The following is a 6000-nucleotide window of genomic DNA, read 5'->3' as shown; positions in this document are numbered from 1 at the left end:
GTTTGGTGAGGCCAGGTTGCAAAAGTCATGTCCAATATTTTCCACACAGTTAGTAAGATTTTATCATTTTATATTTATATTTTGAAGAAAACGAACACTAATAAATGTAAAGAGGAATCTGACCTGATATAGTGCATTGTGCTGTGTTGAAAGATTGACAATGTACGGCCAAACGTCAATGACACTGAGCGAGCAGTAATTGGACTTCTTATTTCAGATATCGATGAATGTGCAACCAACACATCAACCTGTCAACAAATCTGCACCAATACAATTGGAGGCTTTGACTGCAGCTGTCGTAATTTCTTCAGCATCAACAAAGACAATTCTTCTTGTGATGGTATTGTTTATTTGCATATTTCCTAACATAAATATGTTGCACAATGCAGCTTATGATTAATGTTCTAATTAACATTAATTGAACGGCATTAATATTGGAATACAACATTTCTGAAGTGACTTTAAGGCAGTCATTTGAGTTTCCATTCTCCTTTATTTGAGTCAATATTTGGTTTAAAGTAAATGATATATGTCTGCTAAAAGAATATACATTGCCATTTCAGATGAGCACATTAGTATTCACATGCTGGTCTCCCACAGTGTAATTTCAGTGCGCTAGTTACTACAGAATCTGCCCACTTTGTCAGTTTATCAGATTGGATTTTTTTTTGCAATAAAATTACTGTTGCAGTTGCAGACAACGAAAACAATGTACAGGTGCAGCGTCGAAAATCTACAGTTCTGGAATCCGGAATGTTCTGGAATCTGGACTCCGGAGCGATTGGTGGCAGGGTCATCTGGAATCCGCAAAATGTTCTGGAATATGGACCCGTTGACACTGCTGACCTCGGTCCTCGCCTCACCGCTTCCCTTAACAGGGGTCTCCTCGCCTGCCCGCCCGAACGCCTCCTCCGCAATGGGGCCATCCCAAATAGCTCCACCGCGGCGGGGCCCTGACCGACCAGCTCCTCTTTGGCAAGGCCCTGACCGACCAGCTCCTCTTTGGCAAGGCCCTGACCGACCAGCTCCTCTTCGGCAAGGCCCTGACCGACCAGCTCCTCTTCGGCAAGGCCCTGACCGACCAGCTTCTCTTCGACAGGGCCCTGACCAACCAGCTCCTCTTTGACAGGGCCCTGACCGACCAGCTCCTCTTTGGCAGGGCCCTGACCGACCAGCTCCTCTTTGACAAGGCCCTGACCAACGAGCTTCTCTTCGGCAAGGCCCTGACCGACCAGCTTCTCTTCGGCAAGGCCCTGACCGACCAGCTTCTCTTCGACAGGGCCCTGACCGACCAGCTCCTCTTCGGCAAGGCCCTGACCAACGAGCTTCTCTTCGGCAAGGCCCTGACCGACCAGCTTCTCTTTGACAGGGCCCTGACCGACCAGCTCCTCTTCAGCAAGGCCCTGACCAACGAGCTTCTCTTCGGCAAGGCCCTGACCGACCAGCTTCTCTTCGGCAGGGCCCTGACCGACCAGCTCCTCTTCGGCAAGGCCCTGACCAACGAGCTTCTCTTCGACAGGGCCCTGACCGACCAGCTCCTCTTCGGCAAGGCCCTGACCGACCAGCTTCTCTTCGACAGGGCCCTGACCGACCAGCTCCTCTTCGGCAAGGCCCTGACCGACCAGCTCCTCTTCGGCAAGGCCCTGACCAACGAGCTTCTCTTCGACAGGGCCCTGACCGACCAGCTCCTCTTTGACAAGGCCCTGACCGACCAGCTCCACCGCGGCGGGGCCCTGACCGACCAGCTCCTCTTTGGCAAGGCCCTGACCGACGAGCTTCTCTTCGGCAAGGCCCTGACCGACCAGCTCCTCTTTGGCAGGGCCCTGACCGACCAGCTCCTCTTCGACAAGGCCCTGACCGACCAGCTCCTCTTCGACAAGGCCCTGACCGACCAGCTCCTCTTTGGCAGGGCCCTGACCGACCAGCTCCTCTTCGGCAAGGCCCTGACCGACCAGCTCCTCTTCGGCAAGGCCCTGACCGACCAGCTCCTCTTCGACAAGGCCCTGACCGACCAGCTCCTCTTCGGCAGGGCCCTGACCGACCAGCTCCTCTTTGACAAGGCCCTGACCGACCAGCTCCTCTTCGGCAAGGCCCTGACCGACCAGCTCCTCTTCGGCAAGGCCCTGACCGACCAGCTCCTCTTCGGCAAGGCCCTGACCGACCAGCTCCTCTTTGACAAGGCCCTGACCGACCAGCTCCTCTTCGGCAGGGCCCTGACCGACCAGCTCCTCTTTGACAAGGCCCTGACCGACCAGCTCCTCTTCGGCAAGGCCCTGACCGACCAGCTCCTCTTTGACAAGGCCCTGACCGACCAGCTCCTCTTCGGCAAGGCCCTGACCGACCAGCTCCTCTTCGACAGGGCCCTGACCGACCAGCTCCTCTTCGGCAAGGCCCTGACCGACCAGCTCCTCTTTGACAAGGCCCTGACCGACCAGCTCCTCTTCGGCAGGGCCCTGACCGACCAGCTCCTCTTTGACAGGGCCCTGACCGACCAGCTCCTCTTCGACAGGCCCCTGACCGACCAGCTCCTCTTTGACAAGGCCCTGACCGACCAGCTCCTCTTCGACAAGGCCCTGACCGACCAGCTCCTCTTCGGCAGGGCCCTGACCGACCAGCTCCTCTTCGGCAGGGCCCTGACCGAACACTTCCTTGGTGCGGGGCCCAACCCGAACAGCTCCTCCTGGACAGGCCCCGCCCGAACAACTCCTTGGCAGCTGGGCCCTGCCCGATGACCTCATCGACGGGGCCGGCAGCCCGAACAACTCTTCAGCGAGCACCCCCTCCATCCACCCCCTCACCTTTCTGACGTTCCAAAATCCGGAAATACCCGAACCTGGGCTCGGGTGTTTCCGGATTTGTGACGCCAGAAAGACGTTCCAAAGTCCGGAAAAGCGCAAAATCCAGAACGGCCTCATTCCTGAGAGTTCCGGATTCTGGACACAGACATCATTTGTACACTTTTATTTGAAATTATACTTTTTCAGGTAAATATTATGAGTGCATATGGCATAGTAGGACCTTAGCGGTAGCCAGCACATTTTGGAAAATCGCAGCCAATTGTGTCCCTTCCCCCCCACCCCCTCCCCAATGTCCAACTTGCAAGGCTCTGCCGGCATGGACTAACGGATATAGCATGGATAGGACACACTGCCGACACGGAACGCCGGTGACGGAGCAGGCAGATGTTTGGGATGAGGAGCCGACCAAGCGGACTGCTTTGTCTGGGATGGTGTCGGGCTTCTTGTTGTTGTTGCTGCTACACCTGTGCAGGCAAGTGGAACGTATTTTATCACACACCTGACTTATATCTTGAAGGTGGATGAGAAACTTCAGGAAGTCATACAGAATACCCAGCATTCTGACCTGCTATATTAGCCACGTCATTTATGAGGCTGCTCCAGTTGAGTTTCCAATCAATGGTGTTCCTCAGGATGTTTCTGGTGGGAACTCAGTATTGGTAATGCCTTTATCAATGGGATGTGATTAAACTCTCTCATGTTGGAGATGTTCATTGCCTGGCACGTGTGCAGCGCGAATGTTACTTGCCACTTATCAGCCCAAGCCTAACGGTTGTGCAGGTCTTGCTGCATGCGGGCACGGATTGCTTCATTATCGGAATATTTGCGACTGGAATTGAACAATATGCAGCCCTCAGTGAACAGCCCCACTTCTAACCTTATGATCAATGGAAGGTCATTGATGAGTAGCTGAAGTTAGTTGGGCCTAGGATGATGAGGAGCTCTTGCAGTGATGTCCTGGGGCTGAGAAAATTGGTGCCAGGTATGACTCCAGCTATTGGAGAGTTTTCCCTGTTTCCCATTGATTTCAATTTTACTAGGGCTCCTTGATGCTACACTCAGTCGAATACTGCTTTGGTGTCAAGGGCAGTCACTCTCACCTTCCATCTGTAATTCAAGTCTTGTGTCCATGTTTGGGCCAGGGCTATAATGAGGTCTGGTGCCAAGTGATTCTGGCAGATCCTAAGCTGAGCATCGGTGAGCAGGTTATTGGTGAGGAAGTACCACTTGATAGCCACCACTGATGGCTCCTTCCATCACTTTGCTGATGATAGGGTGGTAATTGGTCAGGTTTGATTTGTCCTGCTTTTTGTGGACAAGATAGACTGTGGAAATTTTCCACTTTGTTGGGTATATGCCAGCAGCACTGGGACAGCTTGGCTACATGTGTGGCTAGTTCTGGAGTGCAAGTCTTCAGCACTACAGCTGGGATGTTATTGGGGCCTGTAGCCTTTGCTGTGTCCAGTGCACTCAGCCATTTTTTGATGTCACGTGGAGTGAAGTGAATTGGCTGAAAACTGGCTGAAGATGGTGGCGACTTCAGGAGGAAACCGATAAGGATCATCCACTCAGTACTTCAGGCTGAAGATGATTTCAAATGCTTCACCCTGTCTTTTGCATTCATGTGCGGAACCCCATCATCATTGAGGGTGGGAATGATCATGGAGCCTTCTCCTCCTGTTAGTTGCTTAATTGTCCACCACCATACACAACTGGATGTGGCTGGGTTGCAGAGGTTTGATTTGATCCATTTGATCTCATCTTTATTTTCAAATCCCTCCATGGCTTCGCCCTTCCATATCTCTAATCTCCTTCAGCCTTACAACCCTCCAGATATCTGCACTCCTTCAATTCTGGTTTCTTGAGCATCCCCGATTTTAATTGCTCCACAAGGACACTCTCAAAGCCTCCTTGATAAAGTGCAACATCCCCACTGATACCTGGGAGTCCTTGACCAAAGACCGCCCTAAGTGGAGGAAGTGCATCCGGGAGGGCGCTGAGCACCTCGAGTCTCATCGCCGAGAGCTTGCAGAAACCAAGCGCAGACAGCAAAAAGCGTGTGCGGCAAACCAGTCCCACCCACCCTTTCCCTCAACGACTATCTGTCTTACCTGTGACAGGGACTGTGGTTCTCATATTGGACTGTTCAGCCACCTAAGGACTCATTTTTAGAGTGGAACCAAGTCTTCCTCGATTCCGAGGGACTGCCTATGATGATGATTGATGGCCATTTCTTCAGCTGCCGAGGCCCTAAGCTCTGGAATTCCCTCCCTATACCTCTCCTCTTCTATTGTCCCCATTTCACTCTTTCCCAGAATTCTCTCATTTCTCTTAATTTTTCCATTGCTTTTTCTCGCTCTTCATACATGATTTCTCCTATTTTTTATCCTTGGCAGTCTGTGATCTATGCATTTAGTGCCTTTGTCCACAGATCTTCAGCTGATTTGCCACCAGGAATAGAGATTGCCACCTAGATTGGAGATTGTGCTCTTTGTGGCCATGGAGTGACTAAAATTCTGCAAGCAGGGGTGTGGGCCAGAACAGTCGAGTGCAGGCAATTTAATTATGAAGGATATGGTCTGTGCTGTGATGAGAAATGTAACGAAGTTTAGACTGACCTTTAAACATAATTTTTTTGAAACTTGGAGTGCAGAGCTCTGTCAGAGCTCAGGAAAAGTGGGGCCAACTTACAAAAAAATTGTGTTTCTTCGAATGGGACCTGGAGCAGTATGATTGGCATTTTACATCATTGAGAGGAGGACAATGAAATTAGGCCACCAGGGAAGCTGTAAATTTAGGAGCTAGGAAAAGACGACAACTGTTACAGAGACACCAGTGGAAACAGAACTAGGCAATTCAAATGTTTCAATGTCACCACAGGTGAGAGGGTGCAACTACAGTGTGACACGTTTACATGGGCAGTTACCATCATCATCATAGGCAGTCCCTCGTACCAAGGATGACTTGCTTCCACGCCAAAAAGGGATGAGTTCACAGGTGTTTCAATGAAGGATCTAATATTCCAGATCCCAACGACATCCTGAAGGGTGGAAGATGCCTGTGGGTGGGTTTTTTAACGTGTGCTGGTCGTTGCACACCAGCCACCACACGGACTTGACAGAGCTAGGTCTCGGTCCAGTGGCAAGGGTTAACCAAGACGACTGGACACCAGCTCTGCTGTACGGACCGAGTGCGCACACAT

The 6000-nt window shown here is 51.7% G+C and overlaps 1 long non-coding RNA gene across 1 annotated transcript in view; it reads left to right on the top strand.

Moving 5' to 3' along the window:
* Window positions 1-282: 282 nt before the first annotated feature.
* LOC139266079 (uncharacterized) overlaps window positions 283-6000 on the top strand; it is a 38841-nt gene continuing 33123 nt past the window's right edge. The window contains exon 1 of the long non-coding RNA XR_011593685.1: window positions 283-340. This is a non-coding gene — a long non-coding RNA (uncharacterized lncRNA). The remainder of the gene's footprint in view (window positions 341-6000) is intronic.

The sequence above is a fragment of the Pristiophorus japonicus genome, chromosome 6 (assembly GCF_044704955.1).
Source record: "Pristiophorus japonicus isolate sPriJap1 chromosome 6, sPriJap1.hap1, whole genome shotgun sequence".
NCBI lineage: Eukaryota > Metazoa > Chordata > Chondrichthyes > Pristiophoridae > Pristiophorus > Pristiophorus japonicus.
Note: the sequence above shows the minus strand (reverse complement) of the source record. Positions and strands in the feature narration are given on the sequence as shown.